This window comes from Rhinichthys klamathensis, unplaced genomic scaffold (assembly GCF_029890125.1).
Source record: "Rhinichthys klamathensis goyatoka isolate OS25496 unplaced genomic scaffold, OSU_Roscu_1.1 h1tg000453l_1, whole genome shotgun sequence".
Classification (NCBI taxonomy): Eukaryota; Metazoa; Chordata; class Actinopteri; order Cypriniformes; family Leuciscidae; genus Rhinichthys; species Rhinichthys klamathensis.
The window spans coordinates 495,993-511,720 of record NW_026606945.1 but is presented as its reverse complement, the minus strand read 5'-3'; positions in this window follow the sequence as shown (position 1 = coordinate 511,720).

The window sequence follows — 15,728 nt, the reverse complement described above, 5'->3', positions numbered from 1 at the left end:
GCCACAGGGGTGAAACAATCAACAGGTTAGCTGGATGCAATGGCTACACTCTGGGCTCTGCTGGTACAGGACGATGGTGTGTATGTTAACAGGTCAGTTTGATGTAATAAGCAGCCTCACGCTAATGCATCGTGGAGAAAAACTACTCAGATTAAAGTCACTCGTGAAGAAACTGCACTCGAAGTGTTTTCCCTTGAGGTGGGCACTCTAGCCAAACGCGTATGGCATCTAACCACTACAAACAAGCCTCATACAAAAGCACACTGTGTAATCAACGTAGGGAGTAGTTTCTCTCACAGGGCAGAGTCACGTGGCTATCCTGTTGTATCGTACGATAACCAGATAAGCATAGAAAGTCCCAGCAGAACGCCACACAAGGGTAGATTTAGTCACCACAGTATAAAGCAAGCACTTATCTGGCGGGGACTCGTATCCTCGGTCTCCTGGTGTCCACAGGACAGGTCGCTTTAGATGCAATTTTCAGGCTCCACATTTAGTCATAGGTCCGTCCGCCTCTAACTCGACCCAGCCTGAGACCATCCAGACGCTTCGCCCGTTCCACAACAACCACGACCCAACCGTCTCTCCAAGCCCACCGCGCTGCCGTCTTTTCCCTCCACCATACTCCGATCCTTAGGATATTTGAAGTCTTCTAAACAGCATGAGCGCCAATCGCAAGCGTAATTCGATCAACACGTGCACCTGTTTCTAGTTTCCCATTACGAGTTCCCTTTCGAGAGGTTCCTCCTATTGCGTAAGTAGCTTACGCTATGGGAAAACTCCTTTTCTCGAGAAATATTGAAGTCTTTATGTAAAACGCATTGCAGCTGCACAGCATACAGCAATGAGCGAGGCAGCTCGGTCATTGGCTGTGCTGCGGCAACTGCACGAACCTATGACGGGGCGACTCTGAACCTGCTTCCAATGAGCGTGCTTCGAGCCCGCCAAGATGGGCGTGGCCAAGGGCTATATATTGGGCGCCCCGTCGTCTGAGTTCTTTAGATTTAATCTCCTTCAGCAAAGACCATTCTCTTCGCTGGATCCTCCGGATTTTTGGAGTCGAGGCCTTCTTCAGGATGGGGATCATCACATTATTTGCACCCGCTGCCTGGGTCCGGACCACGCAGAGGCTGCCCTTACTCGAGGCGGATGCCCCGAGTGTGACGCCCTGGGCCTCACCGAGCTGCGCGTTTGCTTCGCCGCTTTCGCCGCGAAAGAGCCCACCACCACCGTGCTACCATCCCCTCTGGTTGAGCCGCGCAAGAAGAAGCCAGTCCAGTTCACACAGGCGGACCAGCACCCCTACAGCAGAGCGATGGGTCTCGACTCGTTTGGCGCGTCAGGGGATGACGACGAAAAGGACGACAGTCGAAAGATCCGACAGACCTGGGTCTTTATCAATCCCTCCTCTCTTCCTTCTCTGCTACTGCTAAAATGGCTTACTATCACAACAAAATTTTCAATTATTCTGACTCTCGCATGCTTTTCAAAACCTTCTCCTCTCTTCTTAACCCTCCTCCTCCTCCTCCTTCATCAACCCTAACAGCTGACGATTTTGCCACATTCTTCATAGAAAAAACAACCACCATCAGCGGCCAATTTACCAATCCACAAACTGACACAAACATTTTACCAACAAACGCACACATTCTACCCTCCTTCTCTCTACTTTCAGAGGCGGAAGTCTCTAAACTCCTTTCCAATCGCCCTACTACCTGTCCGCTTGATCCTATCCCCACCAATCTACTTCAAGCCATTTCTTCCTCAGTTATACCCACACTCACGCACATCATAAACACCTCTCTTCACACTGGTACCTTTCCCACAGCTTTTAAGCAGGCTCGAGTAACCCCACTGCTTAAGAAACCCAATCTAAATCCAGCACATCTAACAAGTTACAGACCGGTATCTCTTCTTCCATTTGTCGCGAAAACACTTGAACGAGTTGTTTTCAACCAGATCTCCTCCTTTCTTACACAGAACAACCTCTTGAACGACAATCAGTCTGTTTTCAAAAGCGGACACACAACTGAGACTGCCCTGCTCTCAGTAATTGAAGCTCTGAGACTGGCAAGAGCAGCTTCCAAATCCTCAGTCCTCATCCTGCTGGATCTGTCTGCTGCTTTTGACACAGTTAACCACCAGATCCTCCTGTCAATCCTAAAGATGAAGGGCATCTCGGGAACTGCACTCCAATGGTTCGAGTCTTACCTCTCAGGTAGGTCCTTTAGGGTGTCGTGGAGAGGTGTGGCATCTAAGACCGATCATCTAGCTACTGGGGTGCCTCAAGGCTAAGTGCTTGGCTCACTCCTCTTCTCCATCTACATGACATCACTAGGATCAGTGATTCATAAACATGGCTTTTCCTATCATTGCTACGCTGATGACACGCAACTCTACCTCTCATTCCAGCCTGACGATCCGACGGTAGCTGCTCGTATCTCAGCCTGCCTGACAGACATTTCTGGCTGGATGAAGGACCACCACCTTCAACTAAACCTTGCGAAGACAGAGCTACTTGTGGTCCTGGCCAACCCAACACTTCATCACAACTTCTCCATTCAGCTAGGCTCGTCATCCATAACTCCATCAAGGTCAGCTAGGAACCTTGGGGTTGTAATTGATGATCAGTTGAAACTCACAGAACACATTGCTAGAACTGCCCGGTCCTGCAGATCTGCCTTGCACAACATTAGGAGGATCAGGCCCTTCCTTACAGAGCATGCTACACAACTCCTTGTCCAAGCACTTGTTTTATCCAGACTGGACTATTGTAATGCTCTCCTGGCTGGTCTTCCAGCTTGCTCTGTCAAACCTCTACAATTGATCCAGAATGCTGCAGCCAGAGTAGTCTTTAATGAGCCGAAGAGAGCACACGTCACTCCTCTGCTCACAAAATTGCACTGGTTGCCAGTTGCCGCTCGCATTAAATTCAAGGCACTGACGTTTGCCTACAGAACAACCACTGGCACTGCTCCCTCTTACCTAAACTCATTACTTCAGACTTATGTGCCATCCAGAAACCTGCGCTCTGCTAGCGAATGTCGTCTTGTGGTACCATCTCAAAGAGGCACAAAATCTCTTTCTCGGACCTTTACCATGACTGTTCCCTGTTGGTGGAATGATCTGCCTAACTCAACCAGAGCTTCTGAGTCAGTAGCCACTTTCAAGAAACTGCTGAAGACGTATCTTTTTCGGCAGCACTTGATTCAGTAGAATTAACACTTTCTCTTCTCTTCTATTCTATAAAAAAAAAAAAAAAAACTGCACTAAAGTTAAACTGAGAGGGGTTATAGCACTTACGTATTGTTGTCCTACTGTTAGTTTAACTGCTTCTATTGTTCTCATTTGTAAGTCGCTTTGGATAAAAGCGTCTGCTAAATGAATAAATGTAAATGTAAATGTAATGACAGCCTTTCCTTTGATGCTGCATCCGACGACTGGCCGGGCTCGTCCTTAGACCCCGCGCCATCGACGTTAGCGGGCACGAGTGTGGGCTCCAGCATGGACTCGGAGATCGTCCGCATCCTGTCCAAGGCCGTGGAAGACCTCGGGCTCGATTGGTCTTCCCCGGAAGAACCCGCCTGCAGCCGACTGGACGAGTGGTTTCTGCAGGGGCGCCGGCAGGCCCCTCGGCAAAGGCCCTCCCCTTTCTTCCCGGAAGTTCACGACGAACTCACGAAGTCGTGGAAAGCCCCTCACTCCGCTCGCCTGAAGCCTTCTTTCTCTTCGTCGCTCTCCTCTGTGGACGGCGCGAAAGAAAGAGGTTACGAGGGAACTCCGCCCCTCGAGGAGGCTGTGGCCAACCACCTGTGCCTACCCTCCACCGCTGGATGGAAAGCCAAAGCTTCTCATCCCTCGAAGCCTTGCCGATCTACCTCAGCTCTCGCCCGTCGCGCATACGCCGCCGCCGGCCAAGCTGCGTCAGCGCTTCACTCCATGGCTGTCCTCCAAGTCTTTCAAGCCAAACTTCTCCGCACCATGGACGAGTCTGGACCTGACCCTGAGGCATTCAAGGACCTGCGCAGCGCCACCGACAGAGCACTGCAAGCCACAAAGGCCACCGCCCAATCCATCGGCCGTGCCATGGCTAACCTGACTGTCCTTGAGCGCCATCTGTGGCTGACGCTAACAGAGATGAAGGATGCAGATAAGGCGTCGTTCCTCGACGCGCCTATCTCCCAAAGCGGCCTGTTCGGACCAGCGGTGAAAGAGTTCGCTGAGCGCTTCACCGAAGCCCGGAAGGATTCGCAGGCTATGCGTCACTTCCTGCCCAAGCGCTCCAGCTCATCGCAGAACCGCCAAAAGCCGCCTCAGTAGCAGCGAGTCAAGACGGCACCTCCCGTCTCTCAGCCCAGACCTGAGACTGACTTCCGACGCCGCTCGCGCTCCGCCAACAGGAGGCAACCGCCCGAGCGACGGGGACCTCGGCCCAAGATTGTGCTGAACCTGGAGCCTCGTAAGTCTTCCTAGCTACAGGGAGAAAAAGAGCATGTCTCGCAAAGGCCGGACCGCTCTCTCCAAAACGTTTAAAACATTACCCAGTCCCCTTACAGGTGGCTGGAAATGTCTGTACAGCAGCCAATGGGCCAGCCGCACAGCTCGCTCACCTGCAAACAAACGCCGTTTTAACGGCGACACACAGAAATCACATAAAGAGCCATTTTCTGCCCGTGTCATTAAAGGGTCACGTGTCCACACTAAAGTGCGCATTCCCACATATCAAAACTGTCAAAGCAGTGCCAAATGCTTCCCCAGCTTAGGCTGGACGCCCCATAAATGTAGATCGTGTGCCCACTGTCATGTATGCACCACTACACATAAGCACTGTTCCCACAGTTTCAAACACTCCCCCAGTAAAAGCGGGAAATTCTATCAGGGTAGCGCGTGTGCCCGCTGTCATGCACGCACCCTACTCACAAACACTATTTATATGGCTAAAAACCTCCGGGAAGTTTTATGAAAGTGCCGCGCGTGCCTACCACAGTCTATGCACCCCCACCCATAAGCACTGTCCATACAGTCCTAAACATTTCTCCAACTCACGCTGTGAGCATTACGGATGTGGCGAGCGTGCCTGTAATCTCACACGCACCCCTGCACTCGGCATTCAACAAAACTGCTCAGCGCCAGAGGTGGGTAGTAACGAAGTACATTTACTTCGTTACATTTACTTGAGTATTTTTTGGGGAATTTTTTACTTTTAAGAGTAGATTTAATTGTGGGTACTTTTACTTTAACTCGAGTACATTTCTAATGAAAAAACGGTACTTTTACTTCGTTACGTTGGGCGACGTTCCTCTCGTTACTTTATTTTAATGCAATATGTTGTTAAAAGCGTAGTTTATTCTAAGCGCGCGCTCTCTCTTTTTTCTGGGCATGAGCGATGCTCAATTCACAAATGAATCACTCTTTTGAGTCGATTCTGTTCAAAGACTTCATCAAACAAGTTGGGCAGATATGTCTAAATCGGTTCGCGAATCACTTTGAATGATCTGTTCAGTTTCCTGCACGCACTGAATCGTCTCGGAGTCGTAACAGGAAGATTTAAGAACATCAAGAGCGTTGCATGAAGTGGCGGTCCACACAGTACAGTCTAGAAAGTAAATCTGCAAATGCATCATATTTTTTGCCAGCGATGAAGATCTTTATTAGTTGAACATCTTCGTATGTTACTTCGTAAGCTGTCTGTGAATGAATTATTCCACACGACGATACATTCGATTTCATTTCATTCGGTAATACATTTTACAACCAAACAGACTATTACGCCATATAGCACTACTACAAAGTATGACATTACCCTTTTTTTGGACATATACATTACTTTATACATTACATAAGCTATCATCGTCCAGTTTATGAATGTATGTGCACACACAATGTGTGTATTGCGCAGTGGCGTGCGAACTCGACTTGAAAACGAATGCCTTTGCCTGCCTTATTAGACACAGTTAACCAGTTTAAAGATGCTTTCATAAATATAGCCTACATTTAAATACATTTTGGAGAACAGACAGAAGAAGATCCTTGCATTTGATTGTTGTTTGTGTTGGGCATGACATGACTGCGAGCACATGTGCAGAGTTTTAACACTTTCTAATCTGTGTCAATGGTTCCCATCCCTTTACATATGAATGCAAAACTCCATAGAGTCACTTTATTCCGACATTGTCTAATAATCCAAATGTAGTTGTATAAGTTATTATACTATTATACAAACCAAAGGACAGGCAATGGTTTTCGGGCTATAGATATAATATACAGATATACAGAAATAATGTTTGTCTCTTCTGTTTTTGTTGCAAAGATAGCTTATCTAATTATGATAATTTTAGTCATTTAAATGAAAAGATATCTAGATAATATCATGTTATATATATATATATATATATATAGGCCTATGGGATCCAAAGTAACTAGTAACTAACTACTTGAGTAGTTTTTTCATTGGATACTTTTTTACTCTTACTCAAGTAACTTTTAAGATTATTACTTTTACTTTGAGTAAATATTTGTCGCAGGTCGGGGGGGCCAAGCCAGACTGCGCCCACCCATCAAAACCCAGGACCACCTCGAGGAGCGTACCAGAGACCAGACAGACAAGAAGATTTTCTAAAAGTAACAATCTTTATTTAAATAAAAGCAGGAATTAAAAGTCTAAATATGGGCTTCGTCTCTCTCTCCAGGGAGGAGGAGACCGAGGGTTGTGCTGCGAGGGCCCGGACTACTGGCAGCCACAGAGGAGGAGGGAGCCGAACGCCCGTCTGGCGTGCAGGTAAGTAACGTGGTAAGAAGGCTCTTTTCGGCGAATTACAGGCGGACAACGGTCTGGGCAAACCAGGGCCGGGACCACGGGCCAGGCGAGGACTCTCTCCACAGGACAGGTGGGTAGCAGGTAAGTTCTCAAGCGTCAGCTATTCGACAGGTGCGAGGTCCTCCGGGTGCCTTTCCGCCCTTGACGACTCCAGCCAGAGACGAGGGTACCCTGTATAGTCCAGGACAGAGACAAGTGTGCAGGTTTAATTCTATTTCGGTGAAGGGTGGACTTACGGCTGGAGCGGGTGGTTCGGGACAAGCAGCGCTGCTGCTGGGGTGTGTCTCTCCTCTGAACAGGCAGCACACAAGAAGGCCGAGGCAGAAGAATCTTCTGTCTAGATAGGCAAAGCCGTTGATAGAAGAACGAACAGGATCCTTTCATATAGTGGGGAATCAGGCTTACGGCTGGGCTGGGTGGTTCCCACGGTAACACGAAGGCTGGGGCGTGTCCTTCCTCCGAACAGGCAGCACACAAGCAGGCGGTGGCAGAGGAACGTTCTATTTAAATAGACAGAACAAGTTAAACAAGGCAATCACCCTCCTCTCCCATATCACAGGACCTGGTGGCGAAAGTGGAACATACACGTTCAGCCTGAGGGCTTCGTTCCGCAAACACTGGCGAGAATGTAAACTGGAGAACACTGGCGGTTAAATAAACAGGTATATCCACACACTGCAACTTCACGTCAAGTCCAATACTGTGTGACACTTCAATTCAGGCACCGCAATCCACTCTCAAACCTCAGTGCAATAAGGCCAGCACTCACCCAATGTTCAATCCCTCCACTGTTGCGCTGATTCGCCACTCAGAAGCTGGTGAGATGCAGAGGATTTCGCACCGCATGGAACGCAGCGTCTTCAACACTCTTTCATACTCAGAAGAAGATATCAGGGGTTCAAAGATGAATCAGTTCACACTCTTAGTGGTAAATATATTTGTGGTCAATACACTTCACAATTCCTTATCCAATTCAGTGCAAGACATGCATTCACACGGATCCGGTGTTTCATTACTTATCTTTCTCCCTCGAGTGATGACATTCTCCAATCTTGACTCAATCTCCACAATTCGCTCACTTCACATTCAATTTACGTTCCAGCTTGCACTCCTTCAATCACCGTTGCACCCCTTTCCAGTCAGATCCTCACAGCTTCTCTAAAGATCCCAGCAAACCCAAGCCACTGCCAAAGGAATCGATCTCTCCCGGGAGAGTACCACACTCGAATGCCTTTTCCTTTTCCTTTTAACTGCTTCTTTTGGTCGTGTTTCCCAATCACAAATCCCCACACCAAACACCCGCACCTGGTCCCGCTTAGCTAAATCAGCTGCCGCTGTCATGGCAACTGACAACAGCAAACCAGCACGGTGTGCCGGTGAAATCGTCCCGGGGGGAAACACACTCCTAGCGGAAATTAGTTCCGCTAGATTTGTCACCTTGTGACATACCCCCCCCACCAAACCGTTCTAGTCCCTAGAACGGGGCTCGGCCACCCAGTCTCCGTACCGTGTTGGAGGCTGGCCTCGATTACCCCGCTGTGATCGCCTCGGCGGTGAGGCAGGATCTACTTGGCGCGGCTCTGCGCCCAGTCCCCTTGGGACCACTGCCCAACCCAACAGCAAGGGCATCGATGGTGTCTCAACCGGGGGGTTTCTCTCCACTGGTTTCGGGTAATTGGGACACGGGCGGATCAAATTCCGATGTAACACTCGCTCTGGGCCAGCTCTCCCTTCGGGACGAACGGCATATACAGGCTGGTCTGGGCGAGGTTGCCGCTGTACCACGTATGGTTGGGACTCCCATCGGTCGCTCAGTTTTCCCTTCCCTTGGCGACGATTGTCCCGTACCAGCACTCTTTCTCCTGGTAGTAACGGTGCTTCTCGAGCTGTTCGGTCATACAGCCTCTTATTCTTCACTGCTGCTTGATTTATCCGGTTTGAGACCTGTTCGTAGGCGGTGTGAAGGCGCTGGTGGTGTCCTGCCACCCACTCTGTCAAGTTGCCCCCCTCCTCCGCTGGAGTGGCTCCTAGTAGCAGATCGATAGGCAGTCTCACGTGTCTCCCGAACATCAGGTAGGTTGGGGCATAACCGGTGGTGCTGTGCACGCTGTTATTGTATGCCTGGACCAGCATTGGGAGTTTTTCCACCCAGTGTCCCTGTTGCTCTCCTTCCAGGGTCCCCAGGAGACTCAGCAGCGTCTGGTTCAGCCATTCGCAACCTCCGTTCCCTTGAGGGTGGTAAGGGGTGGTGTGGGTCTTCTTTCACCCATACAGCTGGCACAGTTCGTGAATCACCCGAGACTCGAAGTTGGGCCCTTGATCAGCATGGAGTATTTCGGGACACCCGAATGGCTGGATAACATACTTCCATAAAGCATTGGCGGTGGTAGTGGCAGTCTGATCCAGGGTTGGAATGGCCCAGGCGTACTTCGTGAATAGGTCAGTGACTACAAGAATGTTCTGTATCCGATCCATCAGTCGTCCCAGCGTCAAGTAGTCCATGGCTACGATGTGCAGCGGGGCCTTAGCCCGAATGGGCACCAACGGGGCCCGTACCTCCTTCCTTGCCTTGAAGAGCATGCAGCGTGGACATCCTTGCAGGTAAGTCCTCGTAGTTCCCTCCATCCCAGGCCAATAGAAGTGCCGCCGTAACAGGGACAATGTCCTCTCCTGCCCTTGATGTCCCAATTTGGAATGGTAAGCCTGTAGCAGGGAGTGACATTTCCCTTCGGGGACCACCACTTGGCAGACCTCTTCGCCCAGAGTTGGGTCCTGGAGGGACCTGCACATCACCCCTTCTTTCAGGAGGAGCCTCTCTTTCTGTCCCAGCAGTCCCCGCACCACCCGTGTCTGGGCCCGGCGTTCCTCGCCTTCGGGCCAAGCCCCTTCACTCAGCCAAGTCCGTACCAGCCTCAAATCCTCATCCTCCTCCTGCCACATCCTCCAACGCTGGGGGTCCCATCCCCAATTTGCAGGGGGTTCGACGGATGGTTTGCCCGGTGCCTCCACGATGCCCACCATCAATCCTTCCTCACGTCCCTCGTTCAGCGCTGATGTTTGACCCACAGATCGCGCTTCAGGAAGTCTGGACAGTACATCGGCGTTGGTGTGCTCTTTTCCTGGACGATACTGAAGCTGGTAATCATAGTTGGCCAACTGTGCCACCCACCTCTGCTCAACCGCCCCCAGCTTGGCGGTCTGTAGATGGACCAAGGGGTTATTATCAGTCACGACGAGCACCTTCGCTCCCCACAGATAGTCTTTGAACTTCTCGCTCAGAGCCCATTTCATCGCCAGCAACTCAAGCTTAACCCTTGTGTTCTGTTCGATTTCTGTGTACACCCCTTATGGACCGGGTCAAATTGACCCTAATTGGATTCAATGCAATTCCTCAAAAATCACACTATGAAAAACAACAAAGATTTAGATACAAACTGTAAACTTTTAATATCAACATTTGTCAAACATTACAAAAACATTATATCTGAAAATATGATTAATGAAAATGTTTTTAAAACATTTTTTAAAACAGTTTTGTTTTGACAAAATTGGAAAATAAACAGTATACTGATTTTTTTTGCATATATTTTTTTTTTTACTTTTTTTTTTTTTTTTTTACATTTTATGCTTTGAACATCATAACTGAACAAAAAAAAATTGCTGTATAATGAAAATTTTTCATTTTCCTAAGTTAACTTTCCCTAGTTTCCTAAGACCTATTTTCCTAGTTTCATTATTCACTCACTGGGAAGTGAGAAACCAAACATAACAAAAACATACATCAAATAAATGTTTTTTATTTATTTTTTGGCTCTGTGAAGCTGCCTTTAAAAATCCTACACAAAAGTTTTGGTTAAAAGCTAGGTATATAGATATTTTGAATATTGAAATGAGAGATTATTTTACTATCTGTGTCTGACAAAGATTTTCATCTGTAATTTGCAAATAATTCTGAACACTGTAATTTTAGCTTTTTCAAGTGTGTTTGGTTAGGGTTAGAGCACTTTTAGATGCAATTGCACGTTAGAACTGGAGTTGAAGTGCCCTGACATACAGAAAATAAATGTTTTTATTTTGTGTCTGTACAGTTGCTTTTGAATGGCTGTCTATGAGGGTCAAATTGACCCGCGAACATCACGAACGTAACAGTAATTTTGTTTGTATATGTCAAAACACATCAGCATGTTGAAACTTTGCATGCATGTTCATCATGATAAATGAGAAAAAGTCACAAAATATCAAGAAAAAAAACAAAGGTTAACCAGTATTTCCAACAACTTGAAAATCGAAACGGGTCAAATTGACCCGCAACATAACACAAGGGTTAAAGGAACTGTTATTGGCATCGTTTTTCTCAGCCGGATGTAAACTTCGGCTGGCGTATGCAATGACTCTTTCCTCGCCCTGTTGTTTCTGAGCCAGTACAGCTCCCAGACCCAGGTTGCTGGCATCGGTGTATAAGGTGAAGGGTTGAGTGAAGTCAGCGTAGGCCAGAATTGGTGCTTGCAGTAACTCCTGCTTGAGTCGCTGAAACGCAGTCTCACAGGCTGAGTCCCACTGGACTGAGGGAGATCCCCGGCCCCGGGACCGTCCAGTGCCCCCTAACAGCTGGTTGATAGGCTTGGCGATGTGGGAGAAGCCTTTGATGAACCGCCTGTAGTACCCGACAAAGCCCAGGAATGATCTGACCTGGCGTACGGTCTTAGGCGCGGCCCACTCCTGGACAGCCGATACCTTCTCTGGGTCCACCGAAATCCCTGCAGCGCTCACTATATGGCCCAGGAATTTCACCTCCTTCCTGAAGAGCTGGCACTTATCTGGCTGGAGCTTCAGCCCGTACTTCTCCAGGGAGCGAAAGACCTGTTCCAGGTGCCGAAGGTGGGACTCAAAATCTGGGGAGTAGACAATCACGTCGTCCAGGTATACTAAGGTGGACTCCATTAGCTGGCCGCCCAAGCAACGCTCCATCAACCGTTGGAAGGTGGCTGGGGCGTTGCACAGGCCGAACGGCATCCGGTCCCACTCATAGAACCCAAAGGGGGTAGTGAACGCGGTCTTCTCCCTGTCCCGCTCATCCACCTCCACCTGCCAATACCCACTGGCCAGGTCAAGAGTGGAATACCAGGCCGCTTGTGTCAAGCTCGTGAGGGAGTCCTCTACTCGGGGTAACGGGAAAGCATCTTTTTTCGTCACCAGATTTAATTTCCGGTAGTCCACACAGAACCTCCATGAGCCGGTCTTTTTCCGTACCAGGACAATGGGCGCAGCCCAGGGACTACTGCTCTCACGGATGATCCCCTTGTCCAACATTCCCCGAAGGAGGGTGCGGACCTCAGAATATAGGGTCGGGGTACCGGCCGGTAGCGCTCTCTACTGGGTGCAGCATCTCCAGTTGGGATCTGATGTTGGACTGCGTTGGTTCGACCGTAGTCCTCGTCGTGAGTGGAAAACAAGTGCTGCCATTTCAACAAGAAGCCTCGAAGCTGTTTTGTCTGACCTCCTGTCCGACCTTCTCCCCACAGTGACTCTCCCTTGAGATAGGCTGGGACTCCCTCCCCGGTTCCCTCCACATGCTGATCTGTCTGTGCCAGGGCCACTTCTACTACTGTCGGACTCACCCGGTTGAATCTGATTTCTCCTGGTTCTCGAACTTGCTGTGCCTTCACCGAGGTAACTCGGGCTAAACGCTGATGGCGATATAAGTGAACAGGGAAGGAGTTCGTGTTCCGAACTTTTACACAGACCCGGCCTCTCCGTGCAGATGCCAATCCTCGAGCGACTTCTACCTTGGAACAATCTGGATGGGGTTCCACCAAGACCCACTCCTCTGGGCGATAAAGTCAGGAAGGCAGCCTGGCCCAGACTACAGCCTCACTCCGAGCTGGAATTTCCAGAGCATACCGACAAGCTACTCTGCCGGTGCCCTCGCGGTTCCCCTGTGACTCCACCAGGCAGACTCGACAACAATCAGCTCTCACACGACTCCATTCTCGGCCCTCCGACGTCGATGCTGCTTGACTGGGTCCATTCTGGAATATTTCCTCCCAACACTCCGAGACGACATTCATGCCCAGCAGTGCGCGGTGGGACCCCAGGCACGCATCCCGTACGATCACCACTCCTTTCTGAGGCACAACAATCCCATGTATCTCCAGGTCGGTTACTAGATATCCCACGTACGGGATGTCGAGTCCGTTGGCTCCCCGCAAGGTGAGCCATGGGGCTTCTGTCATGGGCCGGCCCTGGGCACCAAACAACTCCCGAGACAAACTTTCTGAGAAGAGAGTGACTTGTGACCCGGTGTCCAAGAGGCATTGTACTTTCTGGCCATTTACCTGGACCATCACCACGGGGCAACGCCCCACCAAACTCTCCTGGGAAGTCCCAGACGAACATGGGTCCGATGAGGGGGTCCCGACCACTTGACCCACAGTGGCCGGTGACACTAAAAACCCCCTTGTGAGGCAAGGCGAGAGTGACACTGGCGAAGGTAGTGTCCTGGCTCTCCGCAACCATTGCAGATGGGACGCCCTTGCTCATCCCACTGGAATCGAGTCCTGGCTGGCCGAAGTGGACGGGGTGCTGGAAGTCGATTCCCTTCTGAATAGACTCGCTCCCTCGGCAAAGACAAGGAATGGAGGTGTTCTCGGCGAAGTCCTTCCATAAAGGATTTGGTCAATGAGGACATTTGATCCCGAACATCCCTCTTCAGTTCTTCACGGAAGGCCTGCTTCCAATCAGACATGACGGGGGACAGAGGTCTACTAGCCGCATTCGTGGCCATGCAGTGGGGAGGAACTACACTCTCGGCATGATCTTGCTCAAGTGCTAAGGCTTCCCTCCGTAGATCTTCAAAAGTGAGGTCTGGCTCTCTTCGGAACTGTATCCGTAAACTTTGGCGCACGGGACCTTCCAGCAATCCCAGTAGGAACTGATCCCTCAGTAGAACTTCCTCACCTCCCAGGCCATGATCCTGTCTCTTCTTCAACCGGGAGAACTGCTCCCTCAGCTGCAGTGCAAATGCCCGGATAGTTTGTCTCGGTCCCTGCTTACAATTGAAGAACTGTGTTCGCAGCACAGCAACCGGGGTGGTGTCTCCATATTGCTCCGTAAGGAAATCAAAGATGGCCCGAACCGTGGTTCTCGTTGCTTCCGGTGCCGCTTGCACTTCTCTTCTCGCTTCTCCCTCTAGTGAATTTAAAACAAACTGCACTCCTTGGGACGCACTTAAACCTTGGAGTCCTACCAGGTACTCAACCTGGGTCTTCCATGCCGACAAACTCACTTCCGATCCTGGGCCTCCATACTTCTGGGCCCATGGGGCTCCCACAAAGATCGGCATGACCGGCTGCCGCACCACAGGTGCCTCTTCGTCCGCCATCTTGATCTCTGGCCGCTCAACTCAAGGTGGTACCCTGCCGACTACGCCAAATCTGTCGCAGGTCGGGGGGGCCAAGCCAGACTGCGCCCACCCCTCAAAACCCAGGACCACCTCGAGGAGCGTACCAGAGACCAGACAGACAAGAAGATTTTCTAAAAGTAACAATCTTTATTTAAATAAAAGCAGGAATTAAAAGTCTTAATATGGGCTTCGTCTCTCTCTCCAGGGAGGAGGAGACCGAGGGGTGTGCTGCGAGGGCCCGGACTACTGGCAGCCACAGAGGAGGAGGGAGCCGAACGCCCGTCTGGCGTGCAGGTAAGTAACGTGGTAAGAAGGCTCTTTTCGGCGAATTACAGGCAGACAACGGTCTGGGCAAACCAGGGCCGGGACCATGGGCCAGGCGAGGACTCTCTCCACAGGACAGGTGGGTAGCAGGTAAGTTCTCAAGCGTCAGCTATTCGACAGGTGCGAGGTCCTCCGGGTGCCTTTCCGCCCTTGACGACTCCAGCCAGAGACGAGGGTACCCTGTATAGTCCAGGACAGAGACAAGTGTGCAGGTTTAATTCTATTTCGGTGAAGGGTGGACTTACGGCTGGAGCGGGTGGTTCGGGACAAGCAGCGCTGCTGCTGGGGTGTGTCTCTCCTCTGAACAGGCAGCACACAAGAAGGCCGAGGCAGAAGAATCTTCTGTCTAGATAGGCAAAGCTGTTGATACAAGAACGAACAGGATCCTTTCATATAGTGGGGAATCAGGCTTACGGCTGGGCTGGGTGGTTCCCACGGTAACACGAAGGCTGGGGCGTGTCCTTCCTCCGAACAGGCAGCACACAAGCAGGCGGTGGCAGAGGAACGTTCAATTTAAATAGACAGAACAAGTTAAACAAGGCAATCACCCTCCTCTCCCATATCACAGGACCTGGTGGCGAAAGTGGAACATACACGTTCAGCCTGAGGGCTTCGTTCCGCAAACACTGGCGAGAATGTAAACTGGAGAACACTGGCGGTTAAATAAACAGGTATATCCACACACTGCAACTTCACGTCAAGTCCAATACTGTGTGACACTTCAATTCAGGCACCGCAATCCACTCTCAAACCTCAGTGCAATAAGGCCAGCACTCACCCAATGTTCAATCCCTCCACTGTTGCGCTGATTCGCCACTCAGAAGCTGGTGAGATGCCGCTCCAAAGATCCCAGCAAACCCAAGCCACTGCCAAAGGAATCGATCTCTCCCGGGAGAGTACCACACTCGAATGCCTTTTCCTTTTCCTTTTAACTGCTTCTTTTGGTCGTGTTTCCCAATCACAAATCCCCACACCAAACACCCGCACCTGGTCCCGCTTAGCTAAATCAGCTGCCGCTGTCATGGCAACTGACAACAGCAAACCAGCACGGTGTGCCGGTGAAATCGTCCCGGGGGGAAACACACTCCTAGCGGAAATTAGTTCCGCTAGATTTGTCACCTTGTGACATATTTCTATAAGTACTTGTACTTTTACTTGAGTACAGTTTTTGGATACTCTACCCAC